At 51.2% G+C, this 15,585-nt stretch overlaps 1 long non-coding RNA gene across 1 annotated transcript in view; it reads right to left on the bottom strand.

Moving 5' to 3' along the window:
- LOC129214701 (uncharacterized) overlaps positions 1-15,585 on the bottom strand; it is a 213,363-nt gene that overhangs the window by 98,253 nt on the left and 99,525 nt on the right. Inside the window, exon 3 of the long non-coding RNA XR_008579784.1 lies at positions 14,418-14,567. This is a non-coding gene — a long non-coding RNA (uncharacterized LOC129214701). The remainder of the gene's footprint in view (positions 1-14,417; positions 14,568-15,585) is intronic.

Below are 15,585 nucleotides of genomic sequence, written 5' to 3'. Positions count from 1 at the left end.
GGTGCCCACCTCGGGGCAACGCAGCGAGGCCGCTGGAGGAGGCAATCCCAGACAGTGCTGCTTTCCAGCATCCCTCCCGCACAGCCGCCCAGGCCGATGGCCGGAGCATCGTCCCCGCTGGCCTCCCCTCAGCCGCTGACCATGGTAGCGATGGCCATCTGCCTCCAGCCCCGCGCCCCCAGCCCGTCCCCACCAGCTCGCTCACTGTCCCCAGGGATGGCCAGGCTCACCGTGCCCCAGCACCGCCAGCCAGGGTCGGCATGGACCGGCAGCCCGGCTGCTGCAAGCAGATCAATTTTTCTTTGGAAATAAGGTGTTTTCCACACGTATAGCAAACTTGTGCACATATATAACAAACCTCACCTGCAGCAAGACTGCAGGGACACGTCACCCCATTCAGCCCTGGACTGTTGTACCATTGTCCCTTCATTACAGGGGTGCTGACACTTGTTAGACCCCCTCCGTACTGACCCGGAGCATCACCTGCGCCCTCATCCCTGTGCTTGTCCCACAGAAGTTTTTCTTTCCTCCTAAGCAAGACTTTGTGCACATAGAAACAGATTGGAGGCTGCAGACCCGGTTGCTAAATTCATCTCAACCGATGCAGACTTCCTCTACAAGCACGCAAGTTCTCACGCCACGGGCAGGAGGGAGATGTTGGTTTGGCCGGTGGGGTCTGTAAAAACTGTTTTCTTGGAAAAAGCAGGAATTCCAGCACAAAATGACGCAGCACGAGTCAAAAAACCTGAAGGGAAACCAAGACAGTCATGAATTTGGGACATTAAAAACACAGAGGCAGGATTTAAATGGTAGTAAATGCTATTCTTGGCTCCAAATCTGACTTCGCTCATGACATTGGCTTTGTCGATTAAGAGCTTTCTGCCTCAATTCTTCCCATGTGGAAGGAGGAGGTGACCCTGTACGTGGTTACTTCCCACAGGCAGAAATCCTTAACATCAGAGTTCCCACAAGCAACGACAAACGTGACGGGACCATCCCTCCTCCGTGCCCGACTTGTCTGGAGCCATGACCAGCTGGGACACCTGGAGGTCTCCACCAAGGTGGGGTTGGGGGCCAGGCTGCGTTCCTGGTCCCATGGAGTCTCTGGGCAGAGCAGGGCAAGCCGGCCAGCCCAAAGCCCACGTCTGCCCGTAGGCTGTGCCATCAACCTAGACCCAAGCCCATGCTCTGACCCCAGGCACATCGCCCATCCTTGGGGAGATCCCACCTCCACGCAAAGATCCTCCCGTTGCACAGAGCCAAAGCGACAGCTCCTTTTTCCACCCCACCCCCCCGCTTCAGATTCGGGAAAAACACAGGGGGATGGGAGACGGGAAAAGGGTCAAGAATTTACTTTGCTCCCCTGCCCCAAGGTTGGATCTTCAAAACCGCAGCGAAAGGCCGGCGGGCAGCGGGAGGCCAGCAGCCAGCAGGTGCAATGAATAAATATCCTGGCAGAAATCAATATGGACAGAGGGGGAAGGGAAGGAATATAGATATCGGGCATCCCGCCCCCCGCCTCCAGCAGGACACGCACGCAGACACACACACACTAATCCGGTGGATTTGGCCGTCATATGACATGCCCGGTCCGTCCGAGGGAGGGGATTTAAGGCACGCCTCTCCTTTCACGCCAGGAAAGGATTTTCATCTCTCGAGAGCACAATGAGGGGGGGAAGGAAGGAGGGGAGGAAAAAAAAAAAAAATAGCAAAAAAAAAAAAAAGCCAATCAAGCCGGGATCAGCTGTGGGCTGGGCTGCTGCAGGTCTGCTTGTCCCAGAGGGGGGTGCGGGGAGACATATTGGGCCGTGTGGGAAACCCACAGTCTCAGCTTCTCACACATTGTTCTCCTCCCCGGCTCCCCCCCAGCCCCCAGCCAAAGCCGTTAATGCCACAAAAGATACTTTGCCCATTGTGCCGGGGACAGCTGAGAGGATAGAGTTAGCCTTACACAGCTTTCCTGCCTCCCTCTCCCGCTGGAGAGGGGAAGAGGGGACAGAGCAATCAAAATGGAGAGTTTGATGCTCACCATACAAAAGAATTAAATCCACTTAGGCCCCTTTCTCGCTAATCTCGGACTGTGGGGGGTTAAATATGGTTACATTTTCATTAGGTACTAATAGCAAAAGGGCAGCTAATGGTAGCACAGAACGCCGCATTGTCATGCAGATGGCTCCGAAAAGGGCTACCCGGCATCGCAGCATCGGCTGCGGCACGATGGCATGCTCAGAGTGGGAAATTGTGTCACTCGGCATTGTCGGGGCTGAATTCCATCAATGGGAAAAGTCATGTTTCCTCCGCCGAAAGGAAACAAGTTAAAACGCCCGGGGAGAGGCGGAGGTGGCGGGGAGGCACCTGGGCTCCGCAGGGACCCTCCTGCAAAGCACGATCACTCCAGCACGGAGCGATGCCCGGGGCCACCAGTTTTAGGTGGTCGCTCCCCACACGATGTGCTCGGTGACCGTAAACCATTAGATCTGAGCGCCGGGAGGATGGGGACTCGGGGCACCACCATCCACCACGCACTCGTGGTGAATTTGGACAAGGCGACGGCAGACCAAAAAGCCATTTTCACCCTTTATCTTTTTAAGCGCTTTGTTTGTAGCCAGCTCAGCCTCACTGGGGCTTTCTCTGCCCCCACTTCCACTGAGCTGGAAACTGCAATTCAAAAAGGACTGGGGTGGGGGGAAGCGCCCTGGGGGTCCGAGTCGCTGCCCGTGTGACCCGGCTGCCCACGCAGCCGCTCGGGCTGCTGTGATCACCGCCGCGATGGCAGGTCTCCCCTTTCATCCTCTCCAGCTCCATCCCGAGTGGCTTGCCCAGCAGATAGAGCTATTCTTCTTCCTTCACCCCCCTCCTGTCACAGGTTGCGTCAAAGAACCGGGCTTGGATCGGCACTTGCGCAGGCAGGGTGCCTGGCTCTGGTCGCACGCGTGCTGGGGTTGTCTCTGGAGCAAGCAGCTTTCCCAGCAAAGGGCAGGTGCTGTGGTCAGTGCAACGGGTGTCACCCTTCGGGACCCCATACAAGCACCAGCATCCATAGGGTCACGGTCTTCCTAACCTTCACCTTGCTAGGAGACCAACCCCTACCATCCCTCGTAGCTTCAGGCACGTAACGATGGTGTCTCAGCTGGAGGAGCATCATCCCTCGGAGACCAGCAGCTCCAAACGGATCCCAGAACACTCAGGACTGCGCTGCCTTGGAAGTGCCCACCAGCGAAAAGGAAAACCACTCATTTGGGTGTCGCAGCTAAATGCTCACACTGAGAAAGAGAAGTCAGGACCCATGCTGCCCTTGTACACAATCCCAGCTTATTTAGCGCTGGCTCACTAACACGATATGGACAGAAAATATCTGCCGGGGTATATTTTATAGGGTGAGAGCACTCTGGGATATTTTTTCTCATGGCCTTAGAAGAGAGACCCACAACCTAAACAAGTCAGTGAAGCTATGTCCTTTCCCCCAAACCAGCTGGCACGAAGGTAAAAATCCATCACTCGGGAACATGCAGCAGCCGCAGTGAAAGCCAAGTTAAACAAGAACAAGGTCAGCATCGAGATGGCGCAGCCAGTAACTGTAAAGAGGAGGAAATTGGTAATACAGTCGAGAGTACAGGCACCTACAACCCCGGCCCCTCGTCAGCCTGCACGGCTTCCCGGGGAGTTCAGCAGTTGGAGCACCGGAGACCTGACTTCTCATCCCAGTTGTCCCATGGAGCAGCACCATGGCCACAAGCATGTCCCTTCGCCTCCCTGTGCCTCTTTCCCCTCCCCACCTGCACAGACCATGTGCTCCTTGGGGCTGGCACCTTCGTCTTCTCTGAGTTTGCAAAATGCATCTTGGGGAAGGGGTTGGAGGACCCTCAGCCTCTCTGCCAGGAGCTTGAAACAACCAAGAAAGGGCACATTTCAATTAACAGAGAAATTTCACCCGCCCTGCACAGCGCTCTCAGATGTGACTCGCTTTGCACGGTGCCTGTCCTGTCACAAGCTCATATAGACCAACGACAGACAAATTATCCATCAGCATAACACTCAAGTGCAAATTTCCTAACAAACTCTGACACCATGTCTATCTCGCCTGACTGCCAGAGACCAAATTTGAGCCAAATTTCCTGCAAGCGTTGCTGAGTTTTGCAAGCTTCAGGTCCTCTGAGAGTCACATTTTCATGCTTCTCTCTAACTTTGAGAGTCAGAGCTTGAGTTTTTATGAAAGCTGAGATTCTCGATGTTCTGGAGCCAAAGATTTCAGGGAGAAAGCAGAAAGTGAGAGCAGGGGAACCCATGAAGATTGGCTTTCTGCGGTATGGTACATCACACTTAGATTCTCTGATGCCCAGCAGGCTTGAGCTGAAATAAGGTTGCACTCTACCCTTCAGCAAGAGTTCAAACAGGACCTTCTCTTCTGACTTCATCTGCCTACACACAACTTGCTGGAATGTGATGTATTTTTATACCTCTGACACACCAGCAAATTTTTTTGACACTACCCAGAAAGACTTAGTTCTTGACAGTGAGACAGATGGATGGACAGACAGCACATCTCAAACCCCACTTCCCCAGGAAAGCCCTCTATGGAATAGCGTATTGTGCAATGACCACGATAACATCTTGACAGCTTGCACCGATATTTTTCCAATTTTGGGGAGAGCTATGGTGTTGCAATCCAGGCTCAGGGTTAAGAGCTGGAGTTCTGGAAAGCTCATCTCTACAAAGAGTGTCACGGAGACGCGTCACGTCCAACGGGCGCCCAGGCAGCCCGAGGGGCAGGAGCCTCTGCCTAGAGCAAAGCCACGCAGCTCCGCTGGACCAGCTCCAGCAGCTTACGCAGCTGATGATCTGTTCTGGCCCAAAATGTTTATTGTTTCCCAGCAAAGTTGTACTAGAAGCACAACAACAAAATATAATACTACAACACTCAAAGGTTAACACGTGTTATTTTTCATGATCACACCTCAGGACTTTCCAGCGCTCACATTAGCCAGGGTGACTCGTTTGCTTCCTTCAACTTGATAGACCAAAAAAGGGAGGGGGCAGAAATCAAATCTCACCAGGAACCACTTTCAAGGGGAAGCTGCTTTTGGAAACCTGGCCACGTCCAAAAATTACAACCGGTCTCGGCAATTACGAGAAGTAAAACATTAAAAAGCATGAGGCAAAGCGCATTTGCATGCTAAAAGCTGCCTTCAGTGGGGCTGAGAGGCTGTATGCAACAACAAAGCAGAAAACTTCCCTCTCCAAAAATACGTTAACCCTGGTGTCACAGCCCCCTCCCGGTTTGCACCCTGAAGACCAGGGGTGCAGAGCTGGTAACAGGCACAGTTACAGCACCCTTGCACCAGATGTCTTGGACGTGGACCTGGATGGATGCCTAAACTTGCTGGACAAACAAAGCTGGAAGGGTTAATCCATGCTCAGTCATCCCCATCGCAGCACAGCCCCTGGGGCTTCCCGGGGAGGGGGGTGCTGGGAGCTTTCCTTGAAGGGGGGGATTTGGTGGAAAGCGGTGTTCCTGCAAACCCAGCCTAGTTCCGCAATTGCTGTTGCAAAAACAGGTTTGAGTTTGATTCAGAGGCCACAGGTGGGCAAGTTACCTGAAGGCCATGCGGAGGAAACTCCTACATCCGCTCCGAAAGCACAAACCTTCAGCTGGCCAAGGAGGGAGGGGAGCACAAGAGCCTCCTCCAGGGTAGGGTTTCACCTGGAAACACGGCTTTGTGCTCAAAACATGAGCTGACGAGAGGCTCTGAGCCAAAGCCCTGGGCTGAGCACTGGGAGAGGCAAACTGGAAACCCCAATTAGAGCTTTTGAAACCTCTAACAAGGGGCAGCTGGAGAGCAGGGCTCTCCTCCTTGGGCTTTGTCTGCAGAAATCAGGAGTCCGTCCCACCACCATTTCTGCATCCCAACCTCATCCATCAGCACACCGTGGGTCCTTGATACTGTAATCCTGCCCTGAGCTGCCCTGTCGGGGCTCCTCCTCTTCTTCATTCCTCCTTCCCACAAGCAGGGTCACCCATGGGTTTAACTGGGACGCCAGCCGGTCTCAATGGCACTGTAGGGATGAGTTATCTCATCAATAAAGTCACCAGGCCGTTTCTTGCACAGGTCTTGAGTCTATACCTAGAGTTCACAGATGGTAAAACAGCCCTCCAGAGACCTCCAAAACACCCTGGGTTCTGGGAACACCTAGAGAAGTACCCAATTTGTAGAGAATCTAAGAGCAAAGAGGGGATATAAAAATAAGGGGCACATCCAGGGCTTGCTACACACAAATCCTACCCAATCTCTATTTAAGTCAGTGGGGAAGACTCGTAAATGACAGGCTGCAGGAGAAATGGAGCTCTTTGCACTTGAGAAGGTAGTCAGGCACAGGACAGTGACCCTGGACATCCAACCTCCCAGTTTTAGGTATTGCAGAGCAGCAAAGATTAAATTCATGAGATCACCCAACAGCTCATTTTGAAAAGGCATCAAATCTCAGATTTCATGGCAGAAATGGCAAAGGAATCATCTTTGAGTTAAGTCAATAGTCACGCTACCGACCTTCGCTCCAGGACACCACAGCAGTAGGACGATGCCTCCTTAGACTCTCCTCTGCCTCCCAAGGCCCAGCCACAGGATAACACACACAACAACGCTCTCCAAAATGGGCAACCTCTTAAAATGACGCATGCAGAGACCTCTCAGCATGGAGGGATTCCTTCCTATTTTTATGTCTAGAACCCCAACTTCAGCTGCAAAATTATTTTCTGTTAGAGAAATGGTGGAGAGGAGCAAGCTGGGAATGAAGAGGGGAGACAACCCTCCAGAGACTGGTTTGGACAACATGCCTACGAGCTGCAAAATCTTCTGGTGTTGGAATGAGCAGGAACAACAAAGCAATATGTAACACCATTCAAACATCCACACATGTATATTTTTTAATCAAGCAAGGGCAGTTCTGGATTCAATGCAAAAGAAGGACTTCCCCAGAGGCAGGCTCATTAGAAGTCCTCACCAGTCCAGTACCTTTCCCCTCAAAAAAAAAAAAAAAAAAAAAAAAAAGCAGTGCATGTTCTTTTGAAGGTTGTTTTCTTTCATCCCTCCTCCACCCCCCGTTGATCTCCTCTTCGGCATTTGTGACTGGCCTGTTACCTCCGGCTGAGAGAGCAGGCTGCAAGCCAGGAGAGCCTGCTCCAGCAGCGCTCCTGCCAGGGCCCCCGGACACATCCTGTGGCAGCCAGGCTCTCCTCCCGCTGCCTCCGTCCTGCCTCGCCCCAGCCCTGGTCCATCACCTCGGGGACATCTGGAGCCCCTGCCAGGCGAGAGGGCCTGGGAAATCAAGTCCACCCCGATTACAGCTCAAGTCTACTGCATGGCAACGGGGAGCGGTGGTGCTGGGACAGCTTACCCTGGGGAAGGCTTGGTAGGGATGGAGGTTTCTGTCCTGGGAACAGAAAGGAGAAGGCTTGGAAGGGTTTAGCTGGCTTTTTGTTGTTGACGTTCAGGGGGTTTGGTTTGGGTTTTTTTTCAGGCAGTAGTTTTTGGTCCCCTACAAGGCACATGATGCTCCACCACAACCTAAGCTCTCTCTGACCCTCACGGATGAGAAATGAGCTGGGCTGCATGCTTAACGTGGTTATTGTTGAAATCTCTGTCAACACAGAGGTACAGAGAGTCCTTGCCTGCTTGCCAGGCTGAATTTTTGCCCAGCCGGGCTTATTTGACAGCAGATAACATCAGAACCACATCCTAGAACTGGGCACCGACATGGAGATGTTGGAGGTGGATTCACCAGAGAGGTGATGGGGGTCTACAAAGCCTCTTCCACCCCACCTCCCCACTTAGCCCTGCCAGCAGTTGTGCCTTGACCCAGTTCACTTCCAGCCCTGATGCAGCCATTCCCCAGCTCCAGGTGACCACATCCAGCTCCAGGTGACCACATCCAGCCCTGCCCAGGCCTGGCCATCAGGGCTGATGAGTGAAATAACACCTTATCCTCACAAGGGCTCGCCACTTAAAAGTCCCAGCACCAGCCCAGAGAGGGCATCCTTCATTTATATCACAGCAACACCAGCAACACTCAGCCAAGGCTGGGGATCTCAAAGGAGGCTCTGAAAAATGCACAGGAACGAATTCTGCTCTGCTCAGCCTTTTCTACCTTCTCTGCACGAGAGCAGGAGTGGGCAAAGCTCCTGCTCCAAACTCATCATGTCCTCCCTGTGTTTTACTGCTTTGAATGATGGAGCAAGGCGGAAAACAGCTTGGAGCTAGGACAAGAGAGAACGACAATCCCTGCCCCCAGAGCGCTTATAAACCCAAGAGACAAGATGTAACACGAGGAGGAAACAGGCTGGAGGCCAGAGGGGATACCATAAAAATAGGATGTTTTAGAACGTCTTTGCTGTGGGCATAAATCACCACCCATCTCCCCACTGATCTTGGGAGTACAGAGCCAGTCCTCTCCCAAAACAACCCCACCTCCCCACGGCTTGTGCCAGAGCAGCACAGCAAAGCCCATCCCTGGTGCAAAAGAGATGGGCAAAAAAGGGTCTCTGAGCCCTGGGTACCAGGTGGGGCTGGAGGCAAAGGGACTTGACCGTGCCTGGCCAGAGGGTTCAGTGGCAGAGCCAGGGACGGACTCCTGGGTCTCCCAGGGTTTTGATGAAAAGACCCGTCCTCTCCTCTGCCCACTGCTACCTGCAGAGGAGGGTAAAATCTTCCTGACACCAGCAAGGCTTAATTAAATAAATCCAACTGCTCCCCATGAAGTTCGTTCATCACCTTCCTCAATCTTCATCCCACCTTCCCCGCTCCGCTCACGAATCTGTGATGGCAAAGAAGGGATTTTCTTTCCCCCCCCCCCCAAGAAGGAAAGAGAGGAAGCATTAGGGGGAAGGGGCATCTCATTTCAAATAAACAAACAAAATTTATTGCCGGACGCATCCCTAAACCCTCGGCCCGGGCCGGCAAACTGCAGCTGCGATGTAATAAGCACATAAATAAAGTTTACAGCTAAACTGGCCTGACCCAGTATTGCCCCGAGGTGCAGAAGCAGTATCTTGTCATTAGTATGCAGAACACATCGCCTTAATGTCTGCTCATTTGTTCTCAGCCCACTCGGCTCTATAAATCTCCACAAAAGGGCAAGGCAGGGCTGCGGGGGAGAAGGGGGAGCGGGGCCGGCAGGGCCAGGGGGATGGGAATCGCCGACTGTCCTGCTTCCAGCCGGACAGGCTCGCCGGACGAGAGCAAGAGCAATACAGGCTTCACGTGAATTTATTCTTTCCTTCCAAGCAGGGACCACCAGAGCCCGTCTGAGGAACGGGATGGGCAGCTGGGAACTGCCAGCACTTGCCTGCTGAAGCAGAGGGGAATGGAATATAACTGGTATTTCTGTGTCAGCAGAGGTCCAAGTGCTACCTGCACGGCAGGACGCCTCGCTGGCTGCTTCCAGCTGCAGCAGGCTGAGCACAGACTTGCCACGAAGATGGACACAAACACAGCTTGTAAAAATAAAAATTAAAAAATCAATAACATTTTCCCTTTTTTTTTTTTTTTGCATTGCTTTAAATCATTGTCCACCCTTTCAGACCCTCCCTCCCTGCAATCAGTATTTGCCAACATCCCGCACAGCACAGCGTACCCTCTCCCCAAAACGCATCTGGCAACCCCATCCTTAACAGCCCCAGCCTCTGGGCTACACGCAGGGGAGCTGGCATGGGCAACGGGAGGATGGCATGCTTTGGGGAAAACACCTACACCAACGGCATCTCCCTTTCCCCCAGCACCCTGCTCCAAAGGCAGATGTGATCTCCCTCCCACGCTGCAGCCTCACAGATTGTGGTGAGATGAGAACGAGCTCTCTGATTTACTGTCCCACATCATCCCGCAAGAAAGTAGTTGCGTCGCTTCCGTGCTTTGCGCTGCACAAAACTGTTTTCTGTACAGGGAAATATTAGCCACCTTTCTCTGTCATCAGTCTTGTTGGGATCTCCCCCACATGTCTGAAGAAAGCAAAACATGATTTATTGTCTGACACACACACAAAAAAAAAAAAAAAAAAGAAAAAAGAGAAAGACTGAGTCAAAGCAGCCACACAGCAGATCAAACATCTGGGGAGCAGAAAAGAAGGTACCTTGGGTGGAAGGTGCCAAGGGGGAAAAGTGTTGTCTTTGGAGGAATCTGATGGCTCAAGAATTGGCATTTAATTAGGTATAAAATTCAGGGAAATAAGGCAGTGTCCCTACATAAATCTCTGATGGAAATGGCAATTTCCCCTCCATAGCACATGGCAAAGGCATCCAACGACTGCTCGAGAGACGAGACAGCTTTGGGCTTCGAGTTGGCGCAGCTGAGCCCTACCCAACCACCAGACTCCTCAACCGCAGCAGGCGCTCTGCCTCTTCCCGCAGAAAGCACTTGTACCGCACCTCGAGAAAACACGGCACTCGGATCATAAGCTTCTCGGAGGACAGCTTCGTACGCTTGTACACCACAGCGCAGGGCCACAACGCTTCAGAGATAACTACATACATGAACATCAACACGACTCGGTACTTGCAGCAGCTTTCAAACAGAAGAACCTTTGAGCATTCCCAAAGTATTTTAGAATTGCACCACAAAAATCCGGAACATCTGGGACATCAGGCGCTTCCTCGTGGGCAATATCTAGGGTGAGTGCCTGGAGCTCGGCAGACCAGGTAAGTGAGAAAGCCAGATGCACAACCAGTTCCTACGGACAGAGCCCCATCACACAGAGGGGCCGCGGCACAGCGCCGGGCTGCAAGCCGCCTCTCCGAGGGCACTGCCCAGCCAACATCCCCTCAGGATCCCTGCCAGAGACAGAGAGCTCTTTCTTTTAAGTTTGGCTTACGGGAACAAGAGCGGCTTGGAGGAAAAGGGGGTTCCCGAATGTGGGATGAGGACAGGCAGGATGGATGGGCAGCAGGGAGGAGCGCTCCTCCATCGCTCAGCTCCCAGACAGCTTTCCAGGCTTGTTCTGGAAGGGTGAAACAGAAGAATCTGCAGGGCCTGAGGGCACCGGTCCTTCCCCCCACCCCCCCCCCCCCACCCCCCCCACCCCCCCCCCGCTGCAGACAATAGGAAACCTCTCGCTGACTTCCAAGAGACACTGTTGCGAAGGCTTTGTGCTCTCTCCTGCTAACGAGCAGGAAATGAAGGTGTGGGATCCACTCTCCACATGGGGACGATCCACCACAGCGCTGATTAAAAACACGCCCCAAACTGAAAACTAATTATGTACTTAGAAGAAAGCACAGGGACTTCCCTTCCCAGCTGGCCCTTCAGCCCGGGATTGGCATCGAGGAAGCTCAGCATGATGTTGTGAAATAGAAAAGCAGCTTAAGAGACACCAGAGCAGAGGCTAGGCTGGCTCAAGCATTGATCTGTCCCACCTCCGCTGGCACATCTCCTTGCCAGGTCTGTGTAATCGGGAGATTATTTGGCAGACAAGCAGACTTCCTGGTCAGAAAGGTTCAGCCAGCTGAACTTCTGATTCCCTCTAAGCTCAGTGCCGGCCCATTTCCAGTGCATCCCAGTGCAAATGTCATTTGTGAGCTAAAGTCCCTTCTAAGTAAGATGGACAAGCCTCCTGAGATCACCGCATTGCCAGTGAACGATTAAGCACAGCAGCCCACTATTTATTCAAAAGGCAAGGTTTGAGTTCAGACCATGCACTTGGTCCCATCACACACTTTCTGTCGAGCAGCCACCGCTCGGGAACCCTGGGCTTTGCAAAGAACTGGCAGAGATGCTGTTCCAGGCTGCAATGCTCCCTCCAGCCATCATGGTCTTCAACGACCAAAACCAACCCATCCACATCACGTTCCCAAGCCTTCTCCCTAGCGCTTGGAGCCTTCTGCCATTTGGAGGTCTCGGAGCAAAGGCGTCACGTCTCTGCCCAGATTTTGCCAGCCTGAGCAAACTCAGATGGGTCGTTACAGGCACAGAATAATGCAAAACCAAGCACACGTTCCCTGGTACTTCTCTGCATTAGGGTACCTAGAAAAACCTGAACTTCAGAAATCAGAATTTTCCTAGTATGCACCAAAAAAGTCAAAGCTGTGTTCCCTTTTAGATTCCAAATACTTAATTTTCCTTACTTTTAAAATAATGAAGTTTGCAGACAAACTAAGTTCACACGTTTTGGAATTCTTTCAATGTTTGAACATAGATGAGATGTGGTGCTGCAGCAGCACGCAAGCACCTCAGCTCTCTGACAGCCTCCAAGATAACGAGGAAATAAGACATGTCCTGGAATAGGAGATTTAAAGGCAAAGACTAAAATGAAGAATAAGATTTGAACTGCAACTCACAGCCATAAATTATTTGCCCGGGTGTCGTAATCGTTTTACCCTGCATGCGTTGGGTGCCTTTAGATTTCCTCTTTCGGAAGCTGAATCAGGAAATCACATCAGTTCCCACAGCCTGCACTGCAGGTTAGCAACCAAGAGCTGAAATCCAGCGCAGCATTTACACAGTACTGCTCTGGATCAGGGTGAAGCCTGAGAACATTTCTGATGTCGGAAGCAATCAGCAGATGCGAGAAGGTTCCACAGAGACACAAAAAGTTGTGATGAAACTACTGAATATTTTGCATCTTGTTACAACAGAGGACTTCACTGCATAGCCTTGCAGCCCAGCAGTGTTAGACACATTCTTGTACATGAGCAAGATGATATTTAAACACGGCCAGATCCATTGAATCTCCACTGGTGGCGAGGCAGGTGACCTCTCTTACCTTAGGTGGGAAACCAGCACATCCGGCCTCTGATGCATCTCTCAGATATGCCAACTTGTTAGGCGATAACTGACATGCAATAGATCTGGTTTTTAGCTCAGTTAATTACCAGTATTGCGTTCATGAGTAATACGATAGCATTTAAGGTGTGGCAGATTTTCCATTACAGAGCCCTGGTTGCATGAATTCCATGAGAAGTGTTTTCTGCTGGATGCAGCTTTGACAGAAGTCAGCCACGCTCCAGCCTAAGCTTTCTAACCTCAAACCACCCCTCCAAACCACGACAGCCTTCTGCAGAGGGGCACCTTCCGCAGGATGACACCCTGAGTCGCCCCAATGCACGCATGCACCGCCAGCACTGCTGTAGTTGACCTTGGACTAACTTCATATCTCTCCAAGCCTTCCCGTTCTACAACACTACGGCACTTGCATCGACAGCTTTAGCAATATCAGATGGATTGGAGGGTGCTATGCCTAAAAAAAATTAGGAAGGAAATAATACAACCCAGCCAAAACACCTAAGAAAAATGAAGTTCGAGGAACCGCACGCTCAGGTTCCCAGCTGGAAATTGCTCTGAAAACGTGGTTCAATTCAGCGCAGCAGCAAACCAGAGCTTTTGGTAAAGGGGAAACCAGAGCCCCAACTGGAGGAAGCTCTCCAGGAGAGAGGACAAAGCGGCTTATGAGAACACCTCTCTGATACAACAGCAAACTCAAAACATAACCTCTGCAATCCAGACCTCACACAGCTCACACAACATGTTGTGGTTTCAACAGAGCAGAACCCATTGAAACAAACCTGTTTCTCATCTGAAGAGGCTGCTTTTCCAAAATAACCTTTTGCAGAGGCAGTTACGTTCAGTGGAACCTGCATCAAGGCTCGGTACAGGGAAGCTTTTTCTCCACAACAAGCTAGAGGAAAAAAAAGCCCATATGGCCACAAATGTCCACGAAGGATTTTGCACATACACACACACGCAGCACAAGGAACAACAGGAAAGCCCCACAGCCTGGAAGACTGGGATGAACTCCCCGATCCAACCCAAGGTCAACACGAAGGGAACACCAGCAGACCAGCCCCGGTTCTACAAGAAGGGCAGCAGCCCGGGACTCCAGGTGTGAACCAGACAGGCTCAGAGCAAAGGTCCCAGAGAAGCCTGGAAAGCTCAACCACTCCCAGCACAGCCCAACCACATATCAAAACCCTCATTCTCAGCCCAATCTGGAAACGTTTTGGAGTTGTTGGGAGCTCCACAGGTGGGAACACAGCACAGTCAGCAGCTCTTTGTGAAGCTGCAGTGCTTTACTCATCGCAATTGAGCCCTTCACCTCCAGGACAGCTCAGTGCAGCCACTACCACGCAGATTTAGTCTGGGGTGCCTGAAACCGTACCCCTAACTCTCCTCTAAAGAGGGATCCAATGCATTGCTGCCCATACACCCAGCCCTGAGCTCTCCCTTGCCACCCGTGCTTTCCAGCTGATGGCTTTCGGTCAGAAAAACGACAGAAGGTGGAGGGGAAAAAAAAAAATATAAAAATAAATCCCTGTAGATTCTCATCGTCCTTCTCTAGTCTCCTCAAGTCATTGTTTTGCAGTACAAGTATTTCAGCTCTCACTGTACCAGGGAACAGGATTAGACAGGTCACTGCGGAATCAGATTACAGACTTTTACCTTTTTAACTTTTCTTCTCAGCACGTAGGCTGGAGAACTGACACCCGACGAGGGAGCAGGCAAGGGACAGGCATGGGTGGAGATGGCAGCAGAATGTCAGTGATTCAGAGAGATTTGCCAAGTCATTGGAAGTTCTCATGATTCCAGGACCTAAAACAAAGAATCAGATGGGTTAAAATTAAAGGGTGCAGAAAGTAAGAATTTTACTCAACCTGTGCAACAAAGGGAGTAAAAATATCAAAAAAGCGTCCTGCTAGAATTTTGTCCTAAAGGGCTTAATTTTCCCTGCAATTCAGAATTGTGTTTTCCCCTCTCGGCTCCAGGGCCATGGCTGCCTGCATGGCTCCGGCAGAGCCAGAAACCCCTCCGTACCCTGCAGCATACAGCCAGTTTGTGAGGATGCAGAGAGCCCTGGTATTTGGAAAGGTCTGGGACCTTACAGGGGACTCCTCAACCAGGGAGTACATCTGTCCTGTGCCAGGCTCTCTTCTAATTTCTTCATGTGTCAGCATCCTGCAATGCCTGCCCCGAGCCCAACAACTAGGACTGAACAACATAGACAAGACGACAGTCCCAGGCTTGATTCGGAGACATCAAGAAAAGGAGGAGATGAAGAGCCCATTCCAAAGGATAATCATTCTGGTAAAAGCATGCATTGAACGTGTCATGTCTGTTTATAAATTAGAGCTATTAACGCTCATTACGATCTTTCGTGATAGCACAAGATAGCTTGCGCTCACTTTCTCTATTGCAAACTGAAAACAATGCTGCCTGTCCCCACACCGCCTGCACAGGAGCATCATACAAATTAGTTAATGTATGTTTAAAGCATATCGAAGTCTTAAGTATTATTATGCAAAACACCTATTTAAACTGAACATTTTCACTGTAGTTAGCACTACTCCTGCTATATATTCACTATTAATATAAGCAGTATTCTGCTCTGAGTGTCACAAAATATTGTTTTGCCCCCATGAGATACAGAAGTTACTGAAATTATTAAAATTAGCCTCAAAACACAAGGAGATAAACACATAAATGACTTGCCCAAATTTATACAAGATGGCCATGGTAGGGAACACCACAAACTCCTTTTCCAAAGAAGTAGACTAGTGCCCTAATCAATGAACCATTCTTCCCGTATTAATCCCCCAAATGACAGAGAAAA

The sequence above is a fragment of the Grus americana genome, chromosome 18 (assembly GCF_028858705.1).
Source record: "Grus americana isolate bGruAme1 chromosome 18, bGruAme1.mat, whole genome shotgun sequence".
Taxonomy (NCBI): Eukaryota; Metazoa; Chordata; class Aves; order Gruiformes; family Gruidae; genus Grus; species Grus americana.
The sequence above is the reverse complement of the archived record's forward strand: the minus strand, read 5'-3'. Positions and strand labels throughout refer to the sequence as shown.